This window comes from Lissotriton helveticus, chromosome 10, assembly GCF_964261635.1.
Source record: "Lissotriton helveticus chromosome 10, aLisHel1.1, whole genome shotgun sequence".
NCBI classification, from domain to species: Eukaryota; Metazoa; Chordata; class Amphibia; order Caudata; family Salamandridae; genus Lissotriton; species Lissotriton helveticus.
Window position 1 is genome coordinate 397582002 of NC_136071.1, and position 26403 is coordinate 397608404.

Below are 26403 nucleotides of genomic sequence, written 5' to 3' on the forward strand. Positions count from 1 at the left end.
GCAATTGGGTGATTATTCTGCGGATTTCCGTGCAGTTCAATGCGGGGTACCCCAGGGATCCTCCCTTTCCCCTCTGCTATTTAACTTATACATCGCCCCACTTATTTTTGCCCTTCAACAGCTGGAGGTCTCCGTTTATAACTATGCGGATGACCTCCAGCTCATTTTTTCCCTATCTTCTTCCCCAGAGTCAATATCAAATTTTCACTCAGTCATGACCTTCATCCAAGACTGGATGAATCACAACCACCTGAAGCTAAACCCCGACAAAACAGAGCTGGTGCTGATGGGTGGTTGCTCCAGTCCTTGGTCTTCTCGATTTTGGCCCCCCTCCTTAGGTCTCCCCCCCTCTCCATCTTCCTCAGTCAAAACTCTTGGATTCAAACTCAATGATCAACTCTCTCTTCATTCCCAAGTTAGTTCTGTCGCTTCTTCATCTTTTCTTTCTCTTCGTACCATCCGGAAAGTCTCTCGGTTCTTCTCTCCTTCCGCACTCAAACTTATAGTCCTGGCGATGATTACTTCCCGCCTGGACTATGGCAATGCCCTGTATTGTGGCATGCCTGCGTACAGTGTGCGTCGTCTTCAACTGGTTCAGAACCAGGCGGCTCGCCTGGTTTTCAACCTACCCAAATTTCATCATGTCTCGCCCCTCCTCAAGGCTCTACACTGGCTCCCAATACAGGAACGAGCCCAGTTTAAGCTGGGCTGCATTATTTTCCGGTCTGGGACAGCCCCTGCCTATATTCATCCCTATATCCCTCCTAGGGAGCTACGCTCATCTACTCATCAATTGCTCGCAGTTCCCCGTTTTAGAAGAAAAAAATGGGGCGGCTCCAAATTTTCCACAATCGCTCCTACTTTTTGGAACTCCCTCCCGGTCCATCTGAGATCTTGCACCCAGTACTCACTCTTTCGCAAGGCACTTAAAACCTTCCTTTTCGCTCAAGCCTTCCCTTCTTAACTATCCTTTAGGTGACCCCGTTTTCTTTCCACAGGAACTGTAGCACCCCACAGCGCCATGAAACCGCTCGGTGTACGTGCGCTCAAGAAATATTTTAAACTCAAACTCTTTTAAACCCATACAAGCGGGCAAAAAATGTGAAAGATCATGTAGTATCATACTTTTTGCAAACTACCAAATCAGAGGACATCCGAAGCCAATTGGGATTACAACCAATCACAGGACACCAACGGTGTGGACATTGTAAAGTATGTGAATATACTAAAACTGGAAATTCATTCACATGGTTCAAAACAGTATAAAATGACTAGATTCACAAACTGTAATAGTCAGAACCTTATATGTGCAATCAAATGCCCATGCCAGTTAATTTATGTGGGACAAACAACTCAACGAGAGAAAAATCGAATTATGCAACATCAGAGTAGAATTCGGTGTAGCACACAGGGGGCGCCACTGGTGGAACACTATAAAATGGCAAACCACACACACGAAGATCTAGAATGGTGGGTCATTGAAAAAGTGGTCTTACACCAGAGAGGAGGGAACATGACTTCCACTTTGAATTACAAAGAGTGTCAGTGGATACATATCCTTAATTCAGTAGCACAAGGTTTGAATGAGCAGGAAGAGACCTACATGCAAATGAGTAGACTATGATAGTTCCGACAGTGCTAAATCCCCTAGGTGCGGGTCAATTACTACACGTACCCTGAATAACTAAAATGCAGGAATAATCTGTAAATGCGGTAAATGCCATGAATTTTTTTTGAAATATTAGACATTTGTATCTGTTCCCCTTCATTGTGTAGAATTTATGGTACAATATGTTAGTATGAACGTTTATTCAAATTACATAAATGAAAGATCATGTCACTATGATATTGAGAAACTCTAGAAGATGATTTTTGTGACAAGTACACTTCATTTCATGCTGTAAATCAAAAGGAGAATGTTTTTCGTAATGGGTATTATTTGTAATGATTTTGTATTAATCGAAGTTTCAGACGCTGGTAATAATTAGGTCTTCAAGTTTAATAAGAAATATTTTTATACAACATTATTAAAAGGAGGAAATCAAAGGGTTAATGCCTCCATGAGTCCCCTCTGAATTCTCTTTAAAACCACGCTCCATTGAAACCCATTTATTCCAAAAGATCGCAAACTTAGGAAAACGGAGAACCGTTCCAGTTCAGGCTTTACGAATTACAGAACCTTGCAGGTTAGGTCACGTGTACAACACGTATTTTGACTTAAAAGGGATTCGGTAATGGCGTCCCTCAAGTATATTCGATTGAAACGCCGAAGGAGAGAGAGATAGTTGCTCGACCTCGAAATAAGTAAGTAGGACCCAGGCCATAGACCTTGGCGCAGAGGCTCTGCAGTTTCCTTTGCCCGGGAACTGAACTAGATTAACACAGGCTGACTTTTAAAGTGAACCCAGGACAGAGGCGTTAAAGCTCACGCGCTCGGGTTTTGTTTTAAACGCCCTTCCATAGAAAATAGATACGGGGAAGCCCAGGATATAGAGCATGCGTATAATTGAGGGCTCTTTGTAAACAAGCAAGCATTGTTTTGTTTAAGATAACAACGCACAGGGAGCGCGTACATCATCGATGCACGCGCTATGAGTGAGGAATGTTTGCTTTTAAGATGAAAGTGCAAACATTTCCAATGGAAGTTTTCGTTGAAGGGATTTTTCGGTTTACGTTAGACATTATCTGGAACCCTTCTAAAATCTTGTAGATTTTTGATAACCATCCTGTATAAAATATAAGTAAGGTGATTTAACCAAGATTGTGCAAATTGGGAATTACAAAAGAGCCTGATTCGATCCTCCCTTTTTTGTCATTGTAGGTGACCGATAAGTGGCACTTGCACGAATAAATTCCCAGATTCCCCACCGGCTGGTGGGTGAATCAGATGCATAAATAGCAGAGGGTAGGTATGATTAATACTACGTCCAAACCCAGAAATATTGGTTCACGTGAATAATTAAACCTCCTCCCCCCCCCTCTCCTCTCCACTCCTCCCCACCTTCCTCCCCCCTTCTCCAAAATTGTAAATGGTGTAGTGTAGTAACGCCTAAACCTCAATTGCAGATGTGATGAAGAGAAAGACTTCGTAAGAGTGATTACTTCGAAGCAGGAAACATTGTCGGCTGACAATTTCTCCTTTCCTCGTCTTATACAAAGAGACGCAGGTTATGGATTGCGACAGGTGAGATAACCTCATGGTTATATTCTTACCACCTAACACCAGAACACACCTAAAATATTAAAAGTACTTCCTTTCCTCATAGGTTGTCCAGTCGTCTTGTAGTCCTGATGAAGACCCGAGCTAGTTGCGAAAAACAAGCACCGTGAAACAGGGTCGAAACGTCGACGTATTAACAACTATCAGTCCCTACTTAGTTCCAACCTCAAATAGAAAAGTACAAGAGGGTTGTAACCAATGTACAGTAATCTTTGGACCGATTTTTAATTTTTGTAATGTATGTATAGTTGTTGAATCGCAGTGAATGTCACTTCATGTTTGTTTTCACTTTAATCACGTATAAGCTCATTGCTTGTGTTTGTTTTGGTCTTAGGAAGTTTTGTTAAGGACAACCTTCCAAATGTATGTATAATAGAGATATTTGTATAACCAATGTCTTCTAAAATAATGAGAAATACATAGGATTAAATCCAAAAAATGGCTTGTTCGTTTAGTTTGTAATTTGATATTTGTAACTTTGAAGTAACAGTGCAAATACCCCTTTTGTCATAAGGACAAACAAAAGAAATATTTTCTTCCCAACAGAACCATTGTTGCATATACTAATTAGTAATAGGCGTATTCAATTCAGTCTTTTGAAGCAATCATTCGTATATAAGTAGTATTATGTTTTTTATTGAGAAGGTTTAGTTTTATTTGGAGGTGTGTGGTTTTTACTATTTGATTGTTCCATCACCTAAATATACCTACACTTCTTAAGGAAAAATGGGGAAGAATACCCCCATTCAATCACTCTGTAATGGGAAACAAAGGGTAGTTCCTAATCCCCCCCTTACCTAGTCTGACAGCAATAGACCGAATGTTACAAAAGACCATTGGGGTGGTCGCTTCCGCAATTGAAAGTACAGAAAGGCGTTTCTCACTTTCATCTGGTACTCTTCCGCCTCTACCCAACACAAATATATCAATGCTAACTACTAATTCCCAGGATTCCATATTAGCCCCATCCTTTGTTGCTTTGCCTAGAGTCCATCCTATTATTCCAACAAATGAGTCGTCTCTTGGGGTGCCCCTTGATGTTACTGATTTTTTTGCCTACGACACCGAGGCTATCTGTGACCCCGACAATATTCACCAGTAATCAGATAGGTGATTTCAGTCCTCTAAATGAGGATATATATATATATATATTTTTTTTTTTGTCCTCATTTGCCATGCCCTCAATATAGGAGATACCAACCACCTAGCGAGTCCTTCTCTTTGGAGCCAAGCCAAAGTGCTTTTCGTGCCGCCGGCTAGAGCGGACCACACGCACCGAGCAGCCCTCAGACCCTTGCTGCAGCGCAGTAGAAGACGCTCGTCATGGAGCTGCTAATCGCATACATTTGTTGAACAACAACAAAAGATTGGATAAGATAGCGGATTTCACTTCCCAAGACTCTTGAGTCGTTTTTCCTTGTACCTGAGCTTGTGGATGTGTTTGCCCGCTGCTGACTTCTCCTCGGCCCCCGCCCTTCATCCGAGTTGGAGGCGGGCAGCCGTGGAGCTTCGGCGCGGCCGAGCAGCCGCAGCTCGGGGGTTTCTCGGCAAGATCGCTGACGGCAGCGGAAAAGGAGAGGGAAGAGAGTCGACCAACGCCGGACCCCCGCGGCTTCAACCAGCTGACGACTCACCTGCCTAGATACCAGACGGGGAGGCGGCTCACATAGAAGAGGTGAGAGGTCCTCGACTAGTTAAAAATAAAATTCTTGAATCAAGCAGTGACGTGCCAAACCTAAGGGGGATAGTTGGGGATGCAGACCCCCAAACAAGAGTAACAAGGAGCAAAACCAGGGGCGGTCACAGAGGGGCCATACTGGTGAAAAAACTACAGGTCCCAGAGTGCAGTTTGGGGGAAGATATAGCAAAGGAGCTGGACTATCAAGCAAAAGCAGCAGAATCGAGGATAGCTGCCACAATTAAGGGGGCCAAAACCATCAAACAGAAAAAGCCCCCAAAAAAATAAAAGCCTAAAGGCCTCCAAGGGCATTACTCCATCACTGCGGTCCTTTTTTAAACCCATACCCCAGGTACTGGAAATTCCACAAGACATGGCAACATCAAAAATTCTAGGTCTACAACAGGATAAACAGGAGGATATGTTAAGAGCCGCTTCAGGGGAGGGACATCTCCCCACCCAGAGTTTGGATGGGACATTATCACCTGCTCCTTTAGGGAGTCCCGCGCCTGAACCCAAGTCACCCTTAAATGCCACCCCGTTGAGTCGCTCAACATTCCCAGAGGCTAGTAACGCTAGTGAGGCACCCAACCCACAGGAGCGGCGGGAAGATGAAGTGGGGCACACTGTGTTAACATCAGGAAAGGAGGTGAGACAGGAGGTAGCAGACCGGGGGCAGGAGGAACTAGGAGTGGGCAGCACCCTTGAGGCTCTTGTTAGCTCTATAACTGCGATGAGAGAAGAAATAAGATATGACTTTGCAGTTTCCAAAGCTAATCAGAACGAGATAAGAGCGTCCTGCGACATACTGGAAAAGAAAGTCGATGGTCTCTGTGAAAGAACTGAAATATTAGAGAGCTCAGTGGGAGCCCTGACCTCAAATCTAGAGTCTGCAAGATCTAAAATACATACCCTCCAAAGAGACGGAGAGAGCATGCGGGAGCGAATTGAAGTACTGGAGAATTACTCCAGACGCAATAATATTCGAATTTTGAAGATCCCTGAGGGAAAAAAGGGGGGTGATCTCAAGAGCTTTATAGTAAAGTTATTAAAGGACTCTCTCAATCTGGACGAGACAGTAGATATCCTTGAGACATACAACAAATACACCGCGGCCCCTTCCGTCTGAACCCGGCAAGAAATAAATCTAGAAAGGTCCTAATTAACTTTCTGACATATGCACTCAAGGAAAAGGTATTGAATCTTGCCCTGAAGGCAAAAACAATACAGGGTTCAGATTTTTCTTTTGAGGTTCGGTCAGATCTTTCTAAAACCACTCTTGATAGACAGTGGGAGCTGGGACAGCGTATGGAAAAGTTTAGATCACTAGGAGCCACAGTTTAGATGAGATTTCCTGCATTCTTACGGATAATGTACAATAACAAGATGCATAATATCCGCTCTATACAAGATGCAGATGAGTTACTAGAGAGCATACAAGACCACGCTCAGGCCCAGAAAGCAAAATAACCCAGGGTCAGGTGGGGAGAAACACAGGTATTTGTAGGTCCCAGATGTCCGCCGTCTTAAGAGATGGGCAAAAAAACAAAGAGGGAAAGAGTGTACAAAAGAAGGCCTAACCCAATTTGTATTCTAGCGTGCCCTATTTTTCAAAATCTGATTTACAACAAATCAATACACAGATGTTGCCAGTGGAACAGAAATAACATGAAGGAGGAGGTAGGGATAGATATAATAAAATTACATCTGTCCAATACATATCCTGGAACGTCAATGGTCTGCGGGTGAGGGGTAGAAGAGAGCGTATTCTACAATATTTGAGAGACTCTCAGGCACAGATCATTGTCCTTAAAGAAGTTTAGAAAGGGGGGGTCTGAGGGAATTTTTACCGACCTAACATTGCTATCATCCCTCAACACTATGAAAACCAACAATAAGGATAGCAATAGGTCAAAAATAAACTATCTAAAAAACTAGCTGTGTGTGTTCAGGATACCTCCGCTGGATCTACTGGAGGTATAACATGGTGAAATAATATTCCCATCAGTTTACCAACCTGTACCGCCCTCCATCATTTGGGATCCTTCGCCATGAAGGGAAGTGGTTATACCCACAGTAGATTAGGCGGGTTGTGGCCCAGTCCTATCTGATGTATCAAAGAGGTGTAATGCTGGCATCAAGAGGTAAACTGAATAACAGTGCAAAGTGTGAAAAATGTGAATATGTTAAAATTGGGTAATGGGAATGGAAAAACAGTTTTATTAGTTCCTACCCACTCCCGGAGATTAAAAAACAGTACATAGTAGTGTTAACAAATAACTAATAAAGTTAGTTTTTGGTCGACATGTTTCTGCATTCAGTACGGAGCAAATTGGTCTCCTAATGCTTCATCAGGACTGTGTTTTTTTGCTACTGTACAACGTGAATAGTGATAAAAATAATTTAGTAAACAATATCACCTGAAATTCGCCTGTTGTGATGATTCAGGATCACCCAAAGTCGGTGGACGAATAAGCAAGAAAGAATACACACAGATTATTTAGATAGTGCACATACATTTATCACATATGCATCTATTAACTTTTGCCAACTATTTTTTGGTCAAAGAATTCTCTCAAAGTAACTCTATATATGCCATATTTTTATTATGGCTCAAGCAAATGATTTGTAGTTACCACTCACCTAATTGTTAGGGAATGTACTCTCCACCTCTCCTGGCTACAGCTCGGGTATAAATGGGGCACCGCTCTATTGAAGGAAAAAAGGGGAGTAAAACATAAGGGAAGGACTAGACGCTGCTTAATGTTTTTAAAATTCAACTATAAGAATTAATGGTCTCAAAGTGTTCCATCGGTACACCTCACTTAACAGACTGCTCATGTGTCCCATCGATATAAAATAGGGTAAGCTAGGAGCAGCCTTTTGTCAGCAGGAACCGATTCTTTATTAAATACTCGGTTTGAATTCCAGATAACCCGGCGTGTCAGTAAGATGCTAAGGTGCGGGCAATAATCAGCCCACAGATATTGCGCCTCACAAGTAAGTCATACCTCCAGCGAGGCCGTTTCCGTATTGCATACCGGAACCTCAGCTCAATATGCTAAACCAATAGAGATCTTACTAGCAAGTCGCAGCGAGTGGAGGACTAGAATCCTGTTTGGTATTCAATCTCTCCATTAGGTGCAACAGTGCAAAGGCAACGCTTACCTGTCCTTCGGTACCCCGGACATCCATCTAGGCTGTCTGTGGGAGGTACCCGACCGGACAGGAAGCTGCCATTAGTTTCCGATCACGCGCGCGTCACCTTGCACGTGATCTTACGTGAAAGCGTGGGGTATGCTAGGGAATTGTAGTTTGGTCGAAATACACCAAAGTCAAAAGCTCGTAATTACTTTATTTTGTCCTCGGTGCTGCATTCCAGCAACAGAATAATTTAGGAAGGATGATGTAAATTAATAGTTCTATTTAAGAAAAATTAAACACAATCTGCAAATTAGTGATAAACATCGCAAATTACGCTGCGAAAAGCCAATCACTTCTCCTGTAGTCTTCTGATGTGAAAATGACAGAGAGATGTTGTTTTCTATAGATTGACACGTTTAGGATGGTCATTCAATTTAACAGGAGGATTCTTTTCCTCTAAAAGGACATGCATTATCCCATCCTTCATTGGTTATGACTATCAATCAACCGCTCCAACTGAAGCCTCTGTCTCTTCTCGATCAAAAAAGACAATTCGTGTGTTGGAAAGGGGAGTCTCTGGTTGGCGCAGTGCAGCACTGGCGACAAGCAGGGACCCTCTCTTCCACGTCAGGGCGAAGGGCTACCTTCAAGAACAACCTCTGCTTACCCTCTAGGTAGTGTGGCGAAAGCAGTCTAGGCTAATCTCTGGGGCACATGGGGTTAAACATTTGCAGTATCACACCATCACAACCAACCCACCACACAATGACACCAAACTGTACGGTAGTAAAAATATATTCTCTTTATATTTTGTTCAGCAGCAGGCTTGTAAATACAGTTTTAGTTACTTTCAAATGCGAGGTTCCAGTTACTCTTATATATATGCCACAGTTCTTAATAGTTCTGTACTTTTCTTTCAAAAGGGGGTTCAGGCTCTTCAATGTACTTTTCCTGTCCTGCAGGCACTGGTTCTAATCAGCCAGGGTTACCCCGGGCTGTCCGTGGGCCTCTCTGCGCCCCTGGGCTCCTCCGCGTAGGAAAAGCGGGCCCGGTCTGCCCACTCTCACGCTTCTGGCGGGAGCGGCGGCCGGGGAGTCAGAGTCCGCCTCTCTGTGCGAACCGCACGGCTGTGCGCGGCTGGCGGGGGAGAGAGCGGGGGCCCTGGGAGCGCTCAACACGCGGCTCCGAGGGCTGGGCGAGGCAGAGGGCGTTGCGAGCGAGAACGGGCAGGTGCTCGCACCGCGGGGCAGGAAACAGTACCTTTTCTACGGTGAAGCAGCCTGGGCGCAGGTCAGCGCGGTGATCCGCGTCGCGGTGTCTTCCTCCCGACGTTGGAGCGAGCGGCGGCTCGCCTCTGGCTCACAGGTTGGCGTTGCGGCGCGGGCCGGGTCGCGCTAGTAGAGCGCCTCGAGGGTTTTCCTGACAAAGAGGGCACACGCAGAGGGCAGCGATCGTCAAAGCACGCCTCTGTCAATCCAGGCGACGTTCTTGTCCTACACGCCGCAGCTGCTCTTCAGACAGCGGCAGGTGGGTTCAAGGGCACAAGACACGAAGGGTGCAAGCAGGCACCGGGCACGGCCTTTCTTCACGTTGCGAGCTGCGGCTCGGGGCCAGTCACGGTGCTCGGATCAGCTGGGCTGGTCTTCACGGTGTTTCTGGGCCAGGCAGGCGGCAGTCACGGTGTTTAGAGGGATGGCAACACCCAGAGCTTGATGAAGAGCGCGATGGTCACAGGGCGCTCCGCTTTTCCTGGAGAGGCGGGCAGAGGGAAAGCAGCGTCTCACAGCGGTTCCTCTGACAGGGGGTAGCGCCCACTGTTCCTGGGGCGCTGGTCAGGGGGCAAGTTCCACAGCAAGCCCTTGGAGATCCTTAGCAGAGTTTGGCACAAAGTTAAATAAAAGCAAAAGTCTCTTGTAGTCTCTTCTTTTTATCTCCTTCTGCAGCAAGGCACCAGACACAGGCCAGAGACAGCACTCCTCCTTGTAGTCCTTCCAGGTCCTTCTCTTCGGGCAGAGTTTCTTCTGTAGCGCAACGTCGAAAGACACCAAGATGTCTGATTGGCTGTCAAATTCAATATCAGGCAACAGCCTGAGAACATCCTTTGTGTCCATAAGAAAGGTAGGCATTTCTCTTACCATGGGCTTCAAGAAAAAAAATCGACAAAAGTCGACAGGGGCTCAAGCAGAGACCCTATCCCAGATATTATGGGACGTCCGGGGGGGAGGGCGCTGGGTTTTGTGAATCTTGGGTAGTTGGTAAAAATAGGGTGTTCTAGGATTGGATGTACCCCAGACTGAGACCTTGGAGGTTATTGAGGGACTACTAGCAACTAGAGAACTCAACTCAATAACACCAGTCAGATTGATCATGACACTTGTCACGTTGGCAATGACGGAGAATTTTTTCCGTTTCGAGGATTCCTTGTACCTGCAGATTAGCGGGACCAGTATGGGCAGCGTTTTTGCCCCTAGTCTTGCTAACCTGTACGTGCATCACTTCGAACAGGAGCACGTGTTCGCAGACACCAATCCTCATCTTGGGTGTCTGCGGACATGGAAACGCTACATAGACGACATTTTAGTCGTGTGGCGGGGTACAGAGAACCAGCTGAAAGAGTTTCACGATTGGCTTAACCAGAAGAATCAATTCCTTAAATTCACTATGGAATATGATGTCCATAGATTGGCTTTTTTGGATTTGTTAATCACTAGTACACCTACTGGCCTAGCCTCCGAATTATATCGGAAACCCATGGCACGCAATTCCCTACTCAACTACAATAGTTGTCACCCCAAGTCATTGCGTGACAATTTACCCTACGGACAATTTTTGCGGGTACAAAGAAACTGTTCGACAAGATCAGCCTTTGATATCCATGCGAACAGTCTTACACAAGATCTGGTTGCTAAGGAATATCCCAAGAGGCTTATTCAGCAATCAAAAATGAGAGCTGCTAATAACAACAGAGCAAGTCTATTGGAAGTTCTGCCTCCTAAACCCAAAACAAATCGCATTAGCTGTGTCAGTACCTTCAGTATGCAGTCCAACCAAATCAAAAAAATTATAAATAAACACTGGAGTATTTTGAACACAGGTGATGACATCCTGCCACCCCCACTCTTCGCCTTTAAAAGGGGACAAAATCTAAAGGACAAATTAGTCCATACTAGACCGAAGAATTACATACCTCGGGCTGTAGGCACCTTGTGGGACATGCCTGCGGTAATTGGACATCATCCATGTGGCCAATGTGCTGCTTGCCCCCAAACATCTAGGTCTGTGACTATTGACATCGGCACTGACCAGCCATGGCAACAACGTAGATTCACAAATTGCAATAGCATGAATTTGATCTACAGGATTCATTGTCCATGTAACAAAAAATATGTGGGGATGACCACTCGTAAAATCAAGGAACGGATATCAGAACATAAGAGCTCGATACGCTGCTGCAGGCAAGCGACTAGACTTACCAACCATTTCATCCAAGCACGTCATCTACCAACAGATTTACGCTGGACGGTGTTGGAACAGCCTTTAATCTCACCCCACATCCAAGATATCAGTAAATTTCTCTTTACACGTGAACAGAGATGGGTCCATAAATTACAGACAGATAAGACGGGACTCAATGAAGATATCCCGTGGATGTCGTTGTGACGTCCCTTCTTGGTCATATTCTAAATACGCTATCATTGTGATGGTGATATATTTTTTCATGCCTGTCTTTAGGTTCAGTGGAGCTTATTCTGATAAGCACGAATTGTCTTTTTTGATCGAGAAGAGACAGAGGCTTCAGTTAGAGCGGTTGATTGATAGTCATAACCAATGAAGGATGGGATAATGCATGTCCTTTTAGAGGAAAAGAATCCTCCTGTTAAATTGAATGACCATGCTAAACGTGTCAATCTATAGAAAACAACATCTCTCTGTCATTTTCACATCAGAAGACTACAGGAGAAGCGATTGGCTTTTCGCAGCGTAATTTGCGATGTTTATCACTAATTTGCAGATTGTGTTTAATTTTTCTTAAAAAGAACTATTAATTTACATCATCCTTCCTAAATTATTCTGTTGCTGGAATGCAGCACCGAGGGTGATGAACGGGGACAAAATAAAGTAATTACGAGCTTTTGACTTTGGTGTATTTCGACCAAACTACAATTCCCTAGCATACCCCACGCTTTCACGTAAGATCACGTGCAAGGTGACGCACGCGTGATCGGAAACTAATGGCAGCTTCCTGTCCGGTCGGGTACCTCCCACAGACAGCCTAGACGGATGTCCGGGGTACCGAAGGACAGGTAAGCGTTGCCTTTGCACTCTTGCACCTAATGGAGAGATTGAATACCAAACAGGACTCGATTCTAGTCCTCCACTCGCTGCGACTTGCTAGTAAGATCTCTATTGGTTTAGCATATTGAGCTGAGGTTCCGGTATGCAATACGGACACGGCCTCGCTGGAGGTCTGACTTACTTGTGAGGCGCAATATCTGTGGGCTGATTATTGCCCGCACCTTAGCATCTTACTGACACACCGGGTTATCTGGAATTCAAACCGAGTATTTAATAAAGAATCGGTTCCTGCTGACAAAAGGCTGCTCCTAGCTTACCCTATTTTATATCGATGGGACACATGAGCAGTCTGTTAAGTGAGGTGTACCGATGGAACACTTGGAGACCATTAATTCTTATAGTTGAATTTTAAAAACATTAAGCAGCGTCTAGTCCTTCACTTATGTTTTACTCCCCTTTTTTCCTTCAATAGAGCGGTGCCCCATTTATACCTGAGCTGTAGCCAGGAGAGGTGGAGAGTACATTCCCTAACAATTAGGTGAGTGGTAACTACAAATCATTTGCTTGAGCCATAATAAAAATATGGCATATATAGAGTTACTTTGAGAGAATTCTTTGACCAAAAAATAGTTGGCAAAAGTTAATAGATGCATATGTGATAAATGTATGTGCACTATCTAAATAATCTGTGTGTATTCTTTCTTGCTTATTCGTCCACCGACTTTGGGTGATCCTGAATCATCACAACAGGCGAATTTCAGGTGATATTGTTTACTAAATTATTTTTATCACTATTCACGTTGTACAGTAGCAAAAAAACACAGTCCTGATGAAGCATTAGGAGACCAATTTGCTCCGTACTGAATGCAGAAACATGTCGACCAAAAACCAACTTTAGTAGTTATTTGTTAACACTACTAGGTACTGTTTTTTAATCTCCGGGAGTGGGTAGGAACTAATAAAACTGTTTTTCCATTCCCATTACCCGATTTTAACATATTCACATTTTTCACACTTTGCACTGTTATTCAGTTTACCTCTTGATGCCAGCATTACACCGCTTTGATACATCAGATAGGACTGGGCCACAACCCGCCTAATCTACTGAGGGTATAACCACTTCCCTTCATGGCGAAGGATCCCAAATGATGGAGGGCGGTACAGGTTGGTAAACTGATGGGAATATTATTTCACCATGTTATACTTCCAGTAGATCCAGCGGAGGTATCCTGAACACACACAGCTAGTTTTTTAGATAGTTTATTTTTGACCTATTGCTATCCTTATTGTTGGTTTTCACAGATCATTGTCCTCCAGGAGTCACACCTACTTAAATCAGAGGCCGAATCTATACTCAAAAAATATAGGTGGATAGATCAATTTTGCTCCACAGATCACAACGCTAACATCAGGAGGATAATATTTATCTTTAAGAAAATCGGTAAAAGCGCAAATCCTAGATTACAAAGAAGACCATACAGGGAGATGGTTAATAGTGAGAGTATCACTGGAAGGCCAAATTCGTACCCTGGTGGGCTATTATGGCCCCAACTCGGATGATCCATCACATCTAGATGCGGTCAAGAATTATCTGACATTAGTTCAGGATCCAGTGATCTGGATGGGAGATTTCAATATCGTGCTCAACCCCAAGCTAGACAAATCCACAAGCTCTAAAGCCTGCAGTTCCACTAAATCGAGGGAAACTCTTATTACAATAATGAAACAACTTGGCCTGGCAGACTTGTGGAGAGAAAAAGTTGGCAACAAAATGGGGGTGTCCTTTCGAAATAGCCGTTTTAAGCACAAGTCTAGAATTGACTACGCCTTTTTCAGCTATTCTTTGAAAGACACTCTGATAACAATAGATTACCTCCCTCTACATCTGTCGGATCACTCTGCATTAACATTCACAATGAGACCAGACAGCAAGACTAAATCAACATCTTGGTCGTTTGACTGGACACTCTTGCTTGAGGATGAAGAGGTCAAGTTTCTGGCAGCAGAGTCCTCAATATTTTTTTATCTAAATTTAGGCTCTTCAGTCTTGGCTGTAGTTTGGGAGACTTTTAAAGCCTTTCTGAGAGGTCAGATTACTAACAGAGCCTCCTTATAGGCATAAAATATACAGAGATAAAGTAGCCAACCTGGAGCAGGAATTAGAACAAAAAATTGATACACACCCGGCAAATTCACAGGAGCAGATAACACTAGCTGAAAAGAAGGTACAACTGGAAAATATTCTACAAGAAAGGATAAACAAAAGGTGGGAAGCAAGTAAGATCTCCCAATTTGAATTTGGAGAAGCCGCCGGGAAAGTTTTGGCCTGGAAAATAAAATCTGATCAAGCTCTCAAATATATCAGAGAAATTCAGGTAGAGGGGGAGGCTACAGTAAGATCTTCTAATTTAGATATAGGTAAAGCCTTCTATGATTTATTTGAGGCAATTTATAAAGAAGACCTTCCCAACGACCAACATGCAAGGGACAGATGGCTCAAAGAAATCTTGCTCCCTGCCCTTTCAACTGTACAGAGTAAATCCCTGGAGAGCGAGATAACAGAGGAAGAGGTGAGGAAAGCAATACGTCAATCTAAAAAAGGGAAAGCGGCTGGCCCAGATGGTCTCCCAGGGGAGATATATAGAGCACTGGAAGATGTTATCGCCCCCGTGTTGATGGCTCTATTTAATGACATTTTAATAGAAGGAAATCCACCGCCAAAAACATGGGGGGAAGCTACAATTGTGCTTATTCCGAAACCAGGCAAATCTCCCCGGGAATGTGGGTCATATCGAACCATATCGTTGCTCAACAACGATTATAAAATTTTCACAACGATAATATCAACAAGACTGAGTGGCGTAATAGGCAATATAGTACATCAAGATCAGAAAGGCTTCATCAAAGGTCGACAATTATCAGAACTAAAACACGATCTGATTGGAGCCATAGACATTGCATCAGCCTTTTCCCTACCCTTGGCCACACTCACTTTAGACGCAACTAAGGAATTTGATAGGGTCAATTGGCCCTACCTCAAGGATGTCCTTAAATAATTTAATTTTGGAAGTAGATTCTGTAGAGCGATATTCCTACTTTACAGTGCCCCCTCTGCTAAGCTACTGGTTAATGGTGTCTTGACTGAAGCCTTTCATATCACCAGAGGTACAAGGCAGGGCTGCCCGCTCTCCCCACTCTTCAACCTATATATCGAGCCATTCGCCCAGGTTCTGCAGGCAGAGGCCAATATTCCGTCATTTAGTTTTGGGGAGTGGGAGAGGCGGGTAGCACTATACGCTGATGACATTTTAATTTTTACATCTGATCCAACAACAACATTTCCGGTAGTCATACAGCGAGCAAAGGAATTTGGGCATATCTCGGGTTACGACATTAACTCGAGCAAAACCGAAATTATGACATGGAATATTCCTGATCAACACTTGGGGATAAACGTCTCAACCTCCATGAGGTACCTTGGAATACGAGTCACTCAAGAAGTGGGCAACATTGGTCAAACCAATCTGGACAGAATCCACAGCGAGAGTAAAAAGTTGTTGAGATCTTGGTCACACCTGCCACTCTCCATAACAGGTCGAGTAAACCTAGTTAAAATGTGTATCCTCCCAAAATGTATCTTTGCCTTCAGTGCTATTTATTTTTTATTTTTTATTTATTTATTTAAACTTATTATGCGCGACAGCTACCCGCAGTGGGTTTCCCGGCGCAAGGGATAGACTGCAGCAGAAAGAGTAGACACAACAACAGTACTATTGACAGCTAAAGCGGCAGAGAATCTATTGAAAGAGTAGGGTTTTCATTTTTTTTCGGAAACAGAATATATTAGTCTCCGATTTCAGGGTAATAGGTAGCGCATTCCAGGACTTGGGGCCTAAATGGGAGAAGGATCTACCCCCGATCTTCACAAGTTTAAATCTTGGAATTACAAAATCACAGTTAGCCGAAGATCTTAATGTACGGCTGGACCTGTAAGCTTGAACAAGACTCTGAAGATACTGTGGGGCCGAGCCCTGCTTAATCTTAAAAAGATAGCACAGGGCTTTAAATTTGATACGGCTCGGGACCTTGAGCCAGTGTAAATCGCGAAGAGCCCGAGTCCCTTGGCATTTGATCTCCAAACAATTGAAAAAAGCCAACAAGAAATCAACTCCTTTATTTGGAACTATAAATCCATCAAACTTGCCTGGAAAAAGCTGAGGAGGAGAAGAGAGAAGGGAGGTCTCGCTTTGCCTGACCTATTATACTATGCTTGGGCCTTCCAGATGACACACTCTAGGATGCTTCTAAAAACACCAACCAATCTTTCTAATGGGTCAATGTATAGAGCCATGTTATTTGGGGCAAACTTATCAGTGGACGGGTTTATGTTTAAATTTGCTAGCCAGAAATTTTTCACAAAAAATCAAACTTAAAATACTACAATCGTGGTCTAAAACTTGGCTTATCATCAGAAAAAGACTGGGGCTGTCTTACTACTCAAACTTTGCCCCCAATTTGGGAATCCCCTGGGCTTCCACTATGTATGAGAGATAGCTTGTCATTTACACTAGAACATGCAGGGATTTCAAGATGGGGTCAACTACTGAAGGAGGGATCATTAATTACATGGGACGAGTTATACGACCACACCGGTCCCGGACTGTCCAGATTTAAGTACATTCAACTGGATAGTTGGACGAGAGCCCAGCGCAGTAAAGACAAATATCTTGGGAAAGTAAGCTCTTTGGAACAACAGCTAGTGGAAAAACCAGCGGGAAGAAAGGAGGTAGCTTTATGGTACTAGCAGATCCTTGAAGAAATTGATGGAGACTTTACCCTCCCAGATCAGTTATGGGGGACAGCAACTGGCCTTCACTGTGAGGAGAAGTGGTTAAATTCTTTTGCCCTTCTACATAAGATTGTAAAACCATCATGGCTAAGAAGAAATCATCTCTTCTTAGTACACCGTGCATACATCACGCCACTAAAACTTTCTAAATTCCTCCCTGACAAAAAATTTAACAAATGTAATCTTATGGGAGCATCCGACGTCCACATGTTTATGGACTGTCCTGAAATAAGTCGGTTTTGGGAAGAAGTGAAGGCCACTCTAAACTCCATCCTGAATACATCACTCTTAATAACACTACCACTTATTATCTTTGGGTTGGAAGACAACATTACTGGTAAAGCAAGGTCATTCCTCTTACATGCCATTTTGCTGGCAAGAAGGCAAATCTGCTTGCATTGGATAGAGAAAACAGTCCCTTCACACTCTGGATGGCTCACATCTCTATATGAAACATCCAAAGCAGACCTCAATAGATCATGTAGTAAACGCAATCTGGCATTTTGGGATGTGTTGTCCGAGTGGAGCGAGAATCCGGGTTTAAAAAAAAAAAAAAAAAATTCCCGGGTCCTATGAATATGCCGTAAACACTCCTTGGACTGGGTCTAGCCTCGATACGATATTGGTCCTACAGGTTGAAATATACCTAGATGGAGTCAGCTCAAACTTCTCAAGTTTCTGGGATTTCTCTCCCACTCTTAAAATGACTAAATGAGGATATATTAGATAAGGAGGGGCAAGGTACTTCTGGGAGTCCAATTTCTGTCCTAGACACTAATGATAGCCCCTGTGTGAGGACTAGAGGGCATAAGGCTAGATGTAAGCAAAACATATCACTAGGGAAAGGCAACCCACTAAGAGTAGCAAAAGGAACACCAATAATAAACATAAAAATGATGTTGGAAAGTTAAATGGGAGTAGAGTAAGTGAGGAGAATAATCAAATTGAAACTGTACCTCCACCAACTACTGTTAGGGATTCCATAAAAGAGGACCCTTTTGGGGTAAGAATGGAAACTCTTTTAATGACTTTCCTAGAACCTATCAACCTAAAGGTTAAGAATATAGAAAAAAGGCTGGCCAGTATTGAGGGAAAGCTTGACAATAAGCAGAGACCAATTGAGGAAAACCTAACTGTTAAATTACCTCAACTTAGTGCTACTTATTCGAAAGTAAATTCTAAAACTAGCACACCGGCCTTAGTAACTCATATTCCAGCTCCAGCTAAAGTTACTAATCCCAATCCAAAGCCTACTGGTCGACCAGAGCATAAAAATTCAAGAGGGGATATTGTATCTAATACCAACGGGCCATCTGCCTCAACCATAGCAGCTTCTAATGCATCTTCTTATGTACCACCTCATCAAAATGGAAGAGCAGAGGATAAACTTAAGACAAGAGTAATTCCAAACCTACTCAATTAAAATTTGCCCCCAGAAGCAACACCATATACTGTGGTTTTAGCAAATGTTCCACCATTACCCCCCAACGCCTCTGAACACTGGTCGACCTGAGGAAAATGATATTTTGCCTGACCAAATATGTCCACTACATATACCCTATGTTACATGTCATGTGCATGTCACCCATGCATATTTCCCGTAGTGGCCTGAATCACTAGGCCTCTGCAAACATGTCCTGCAAGTCAAGTCATCAAGTCTCCCAACCGTTAAGCTAAAATGAAGGCCCATGTATTTGCATTTTGCATTGTGCTCTTTTAAATAAATATCGTACTGGTTGAGCCTGAAACCACTTTCTGAATTAATGTTTTCATGACTCTTGGCATACTGAGCTGCAGTCACGTCAGCAAGAAGCCTGCCAAGACTGTATTATGAATAACAGTTATCTGTTTGCTGTACAGAGTGGCATCCCTGCCCGGTGAGGAAAAGTACACAGAACCCGTCCAAGGGAGATAGGGCCTAGCCATTCTGTCTCCATTTAAGTAAATCACAGTGCTTGCACCCATAGAAAGCTCATGCAACGAATAAATATGCCCTCTCTGTCTTTTAGTGACGAACAACCTTTGCTTCAGATAATATATCCCTTGACTCTAGATATCAGTTGTACTAGACGTGCTGGTCGCCCTGACATAATTGAGATTCCTCTACTAGGTTGAAAGTCAGCTCTCCTCCCAGTTACACGTCAATTGCACGTCATGCTCAAAGTTGCACAAGTAGGGCAGAGTTCCAGCTGGTCATGCAAACTCCTCCTAAGTACCCACCCACCTATGACACCTACCTATCACCTACCTATGACTCATCAAAGTACACACCCTCATGTACACCCACATGTTCTTATCTCATTTTCTTTCTTGCTCTGCTTAGCCTATGTACAAGAAATGTATATATACTATGTTCAGTAAATAATTGTTAGAAGACTCTTCCTGAACCTCTGTGGTGATGGAACTAATTCTCCCTTTGACTCGAGTTATTGGAATAAAGCCCATTTTAACTCAGATACCACGGACTCTGCTTCTCACTTGATGCATGATACTTTGTTAATGCCTAGAAGTTCTGCCAGGGTAATCATTTATTTACCACATAATTTGGCGCCCTTACAGGGACATATCCCTTTCCCCACTCGCCGGAGTTGTGGGTCTAGTCTTTGCCCCCTTCTACAGCCGTGACGGACTTCAAAGTGCGCACGCCATCGGGATTTCCTGCTACTCCCTCAGGCCCAGGAGGAGGACGGACTGCGACCAGGCATCCATGTGAGGCGGTGAGGAACGCGGATCGTCTCAACCAGAGGCCCAGCCCGTGAGAGAGCAAGGTCCGAGGTCTCCAGAGGTCCACCTGTTCCAAGGCGCAAGCGTAGTCAAGTCAAGTTTCCGAGGCCTTCAAGTTTCAAGTTCTGCTTTCCCGGTGAGTACCACTATGGGGAATGTATCAAGTTTCAAGACGGGCTAATTTTAAATGAGAACGGTCAAGACGGGCCCACGGTTAAACGTGGGCCCGGTAAAGACGTGTCTCATTTCTGGGACCGGTATGGTTGTACTGTATTTTCAGTGCACAAAACTGTTTTTCAAGTACATGTTTAACTCTCTGTAATGGTACTGTTTTAGTGTTTTCATGTTATGATGTTCTAGTGTGAATGATTGTTACTTGTTACAGTTTATTTCTGTGTATTGTGTTTTCATTGTATTGATTTCAAACATGCCACTGTTTTCAAAGTTACGTCAGATAGGGACCAGAAAGGGTATACTAGAAGAGTCAGTTAATATCCCGCCTAGAGACACACCTGGTCATGATATGTGTTAAAAAGTCAAGACCCTCTCAGAAAGACGCTATTGAGTTATGGCGCAAAGAGTGACACAGGAGATCAGAGAAAGAATTCAATAAAGCAACTAAAACAAGCAGAGAAAAAATAAAGCCAAAGAAAAAGAACTACGGGATAAGGGGGAACAGGTCAAGACAGAACAGACTGTTAGAGAAAGAAATTCCGTCATTACTGGTATTTATCCCACCCTGTCAGAAGAACTAGTTCAAGTGACCACCTCAGAAAGACCCAGTAGGTAGAGAACGCCACCACCTGTACCCTTTAGAGTATGTAAAATAAGTCGACAGCATCTGAAGAGTTCATTTCCTTGTATCTAGACGAGTCCCTTCTGGACTCCGAAAGTGCCTTGTGAGTAACTAGTTGGTTTATTTGTGAATAAGCGCCTTGTGATTAAGACTTGTGAGTAGTATGTTGAATTTTCTTAAGTATAGCTCCTTGTAAATATGCCTTGTGAATAGCGTGTCATTTTTTTGACTTGTTGAGCTTCTTGTAAATATGGCTTCTGAATAGCGCCATGTAGTTATGGCTTGTGCAGAGCATGTTATCATCAGGTCCCTAGCCATTACGTTAGGCAGGAGAGAGCTGGATCTCTTTCAAGTACTTGGAGAAAACGTTTTGAAGATGTGCGTATGTGTTATGTGATAACGTGGAGAGATGAGTTCATGACTTTCCCATGTACTGCAGTCATTGGGGAAAGATTGTGCTTCAGCTGCCGAAGAGTTAATATCTTGTACTGAGTAGGCAGTATTTGTTTTAACATGCTGATCAACAAGGTGTTGAGGGATTTTGGCGTTTTTTGCTGTTTGCGCGGGGGCGTGTTTTTGAGCGGAAATTCGTACCCGTTCCAGTGGAGGGATTTGGTTGCTTTTTGGTGAGGATTTAGGGAATAGCTTGGACTACTGTGATGCAAAATTCGAAAAGGATCCGAGCTGTGGAAGTGGTGGAAAAAGCATGTTTTGTGTGGAGGTGCGATTTGCCATGTTATCCAATGGGCGTATTTCTGAAATGTGAGATAAAGGTTTCCTTGACTTTTCATTCTGGGTCTGCCTATGGGCGTATTCAGCATGCAGATTGAATGGTAAAATCTTGCATGGAGAGTAAAGAAGTGTGTTTGTAACGGGTTTGCCTTGGAACACTTGATTTAATGTGTTTGGCTCAGAGGTCGGTATAGTTGTAAATAGACCAGTCGAATTGAGATAAGGGTTTGCACCACGAAGAGTGCTTTAATGTTTTCACGGTTGAGAAGAAATTATAGAACAGACCCATCTTAGAATGTGCTTTTAAATTAGTGTAATGCAACAGTGTTTTTTGTTTAAATAGGAATGTTCCTACAGAATATTTTTCCCAATGCAAGCTGCCCTTTAGAATAGCGTTGTGACAGTTAATAGACTCAATTAGAAAACATGGGGGTTTTTTTGTTTGAAAAATTATGAATCTGGCCCTTTTTATAGGTAGACTAGAAAAGCTTGCACACTTACTTAGGAAAAATGGCTATTTGTAAATTAATGAACGTGGCCCTTTTTGATAGCTACAATACACTACCATCTTAATGCATTGCTAAGAGTCCCCTACATTAGTTTGATTTGCATTCATTTAGTTTCAAGGCTCACCTATGTACTTTGACAGGCTGCTGATAGAAAGGTATAATGTTGCACGGTAAAAGCAGTGTTCATTAAACAAGACTTGGAAAATAGGATTTATTATGTCTGATTCAGGGCTACAATACTTACACAGATGGTTTCAGATCAACATTTAGTAGAGAGGCTCAATTGATATATGCAGAGAACAGTCCCAACGGAACAGTCCATGATAATTCGTTTTTTTTTCTCAACTGCAAAGTGCTTAGCATTGTGTGCAGAAGCAAATTGTCCCTTTCTTTTATGTGTGCTAATTTGCATGCTAAACAAATGCCCATGTTTCAAATGTCTTGCCTTCTAGCTGAATTAGTTAGACAAAAGTGTTTTTTAGAAAGTGGAGCTTTTAAGTAGCAGTACAGAATTATTTTAAAATGCTAGCATGTCACTTAGTTACAAAAAAAAGATATATCTTTATTAATTTACTTTTTACAACGTTTTAAAAGTTTGCTTCAGTTAAGTTAGAGAACGTGGGTTAAGCTCTCTGTCCTGGGAACAGTTATGTTTTGAATTACTTAGAAAGTGTTTTTCGACCTTGAAGTGGCTGAATAACTTCTCCTGGCTGACTCCCAGGGACAGATGTTTATGTAAAGGGAGGGCTACTCCCTCTTGGAGCGAGGTGGCCTGTGCCTGTCTTGTTGATATTGGCCATACTCCAATTCTTTTCCGCGGACGAGACCGAGCTCTGTCTTCAGTAACTTGGCAGCTGTTCTCAGCTCTCAGAGCCTCCGTGATGAGCCGCAGAGGAATGTTTATGTAAAGGGAGGGCTACTGCTCAGACTTACACTAGCTTCATTCGCATGTAAAGAGAGGAGGCTTGCAGCTCACTCTTTAAGGAACTTGGCAGACGCTTGGCTCTTTCAATGAGCTCAGCGTCGGCAGCGACCCAATTTTAGAGAAGCAGAGACGAGTGAGAGGCTTGTCTCCTCTTAGTGATGTTTGACACTGAGCCAGCTCCTGGCTCTGAGGGGAGGGGTAGGTGAGCAAGGAGTGAGTTCGTAGCGAAGTTACCTCCCCAGCCCCTCTGACTTGTGTACAAATAGTTGCTCTTCCTTACAGATAAGTCACGCTTGCAAATGTATAGTTTAAAATAGTGTAAACAGAATAATTGGCAAGAGTCTTGCTCTTGCGATGGGTTCAGCATCTGGCAGTCATTCAATTTTAGATCACAGTGTAGCCCGGCTTGGAGTTGATCCAAAGTTCCGAGCGCAGACATCTTTCTAAAGGGAGGGGCTGTTTCTCACAGAGGCTCCAGCCTTCCGTCTATGCTGGGATAATTTGGATTTTATTCAAATACATTTAGAGAACATATTGTAGGTAGTATGGTCATACTATTCCCAAGATTTAGAGTAGGATTTTAGTGTAAACTGCAGAGCTTTTGGAACGAGGCTCCACTTAACTTAGAGGTTAACAGAGGTTCGTGGGCGTTTGTTTGAGGTTCCCCCAAAATAAAAATTGTGGTTTTGGATTGAAAATTCATTTTTATTTATTTATTTATTTTTATGTAATTCATTTTTGCTGGATTGATGACAGAGGGTCCTAGCATTTGCAGTCAAGCATTAAAGCGACAGCTGGTCAGTGTTTACATGCCTACCAACACAGCACTGATACAGTACATAAACGACATTCTAATTACAGCAAGATCAGAACCAGACTGTGACATTGCATCTCTGACAGTCTTACGCTTTCTGTGTAAAGCAAGTGGTGTACAACACTTGCTTTCCAAGGAGGGTACACCAGGTATACAGCTAACATAACCATTTATTGGCCTTACTTATTACTGTAGGCAATGGATTCCCCAGTATGCATATCTAGCCAAACCACTCATACAGTTAACTACACAGGAGGCAACTACTCTGACTGTTCTCCCTTGGACACAAGAACACACATTGGCATTTGAGGAATTAAAAAGAACATTATGTCAAGCGCCAGTTTTAAGCGACTCCATGTTACAGTAAACATTTTATGCTTTTTTATTTTTATTTATTTTTACATTTGACTGTAGCGAGACTGACAGGATATGGACTGACATTATTTCAACCACACATAGAGATCAGACGTTGTAATATTCTGAATCCTGCAACACTTTTGCCCTCAAGTACAGTAAATGCACCACCACATGACTGTGTGGAAGTTATGAATATAGTGACAAGACCAAGACAAGACCTGACAGATATTGTACTCCCAGACCCTGACCTGACACTCTATGTGGATGGTTCATGCATGAGAACGAGTGCAGGAGAATTAGTAGCAGCCTATGCTGTGACCAAAGGAAATAGACACACTGTCTGCACAAGCAGCAGAGCTCATTGCTCTGACACAAGCCTGCATAAGAGCTAAGCACTTGAAAGTAAACATTTATACTGACTCACAATACGCTTTTGACGTTGTTCATGATTTCGGGGTTCTGAGGAGGAAGAGAGAGGTTTCTTGAGACCTCCCATGGGACCAAGATTCAGCACAGCCAGCTTATTCAGGCCCTGTTAGAGGCCATACCTTCACCTACAGCCATTTCTATCCTGAAATATAAAGCTCACACCAAAGTTACAGACACCATTTCCCAGAGTAATGACTTGGCAGACCGAACAGCTAAACTTACAGCCCAGACAGCCCAGACAGCCCAGACACCAACAGACACGACAAGGACAGAGGTACCATTACTGACAACATGTATGACAGTCAGGGATCCTACACAAGATGTACTCGACATACAGACATATGCCACAACAGATGAGATAAAGAAATGGACTTTACAAGGAGGGGTCCAGACTAACCAAGGTTAGATGACTAAGGGAAAAGGTACATTGTTTTCTTCTCAGCACATAGTCCAACACACTTAGGAGAGAAGGCAATGATAGACAGCTTACAAAACATTTGGTTTAACAAGCAGCGAACATGTATGATCTATTACCAGTTCAATCCAGGTAAAGGCATTCCGGTGGAACATGGCGGATTTCATCCTCCTGACCACCCTTTTGAAGTTCTCCAGATGGATTATATCCAAATGGACAGATGTAGAGGTTTAACAAGTATTTCCTAGTAGTTGTGTGTGCACTGTCTAGATGGACAGAAGCATATCCAGTTCCAGATTATACTGCTGTTACAACAGCCAGACAATTAGTGCGCAGAACTCCCCCAGATATGAATTACCTCATGTGATCTATTCAGATAACGATCAGCCATTCTCCTCTGAACTAATGAAACAAGTGTCACTTCTGTTAGGTTACAAATGGAAATTCCATTGTGTCAGACACCCAGAAACAGCAGGCCTTGTAGAAAGACATAATCAGACAATTAAGACATAGTTGCTGAGATCTGTACAGACAAAGGCGTGGATTGGATGGTGGCCTTGCCGGTTGCCCTCTTTTACATGCGTATGGTAGCTCATTCCATAACAGGCCTATCTCCTTATGGAGTATATATGTGGGGTACGCCTATGCCAAAGAAAATAACTGATGTTGACAGTAACATGCTGACAGATTACCTGGCTTCCTTGATGTCTGCACTACTCTCTTTTTCATTCACAGGTTGCTGCCGCCTTCCCTGACAACACCCAGGTCAAGGAACATGCCATAGCACCAGAGGATTCTATACTTGTGTCCGGATTTTTGATCGTTCAAGTCCCCTTGAGCCACGTTGGAAGACGCCGAAGTTGGTGGAAGGACGTAAAGGCCGAACTCACCTTCATCACTATTTGGAACTTTGGAACTTTTATAAAGAACACTGACCTTTGCTAGAAAATACCCCTCAGCAAGAGTATAGGTCTAGATTAAGAACTAGCAAGTCAGACGTAGTTTAATTGTTTAAGCCCACCCGGTGGTGAATCGGTTAGACTCGATTCTGACATGTATAAGATCACATATGAGAATAGCAAGAAGAGAGATAAGAAGGAAAAGTACTGCAAGGTATTACGCAGTAGATGTATAGTTACTTTGATCATCCTTTTTATTCTGTGCATTGTTATAATTGGTGTTAGTTTATTGCTACATGTTTTCTTTCCCATTTCCTCACATATACACTCTTCCAGTAACAGCACCGCAGAGCACACATTTAGTGACCTGCCACCTCATGAATTGTCATATCGACTTGCACTACGTAACAATACTTTTATTCGAATGTTACACCATTCTCATCAGACCAGCAATGCGACCGATTGCTGGGTATGTGGCCAAATGCCACCTTATCAAGAGACGAAGGGAGTCTTGCCCTTCTACCCTTTACCGTTCTCACACAATGGTTCGTGTGGAGCATGGTTTGCCTTAATGACCTCAATAGATAGAAGGTACATAGCTTATCCAGGTGGCTGG

General features: G+C 43.2%; 1 protein-coding gene across 3 annotated transcripts in view; it reads right to left on the minus strand.

The window, feature by feature from the left end:
- The window catches only part of LOC144784230 (uncharacterized), a 1557451-nt gene that overhangs the window by 1485667 nt on the left and 45381 nt on the right, over positions 1-26403 (minus strand). The window contains exon 2 of one of the 3 annotated variants that reach the window (XM_078662880.1): positions 7542-7607. The exons of the other annotated variants lie outside the window; for them this stretch is intronic. The gene's annotated coding sequence lies outside the window, so the exon portion shown is untranslated. The remainder of the gene's footprint in view (positions 1-7541; positions 7608-26403) is intronic. 3 annotated transcript variants of the gene reach the window in all.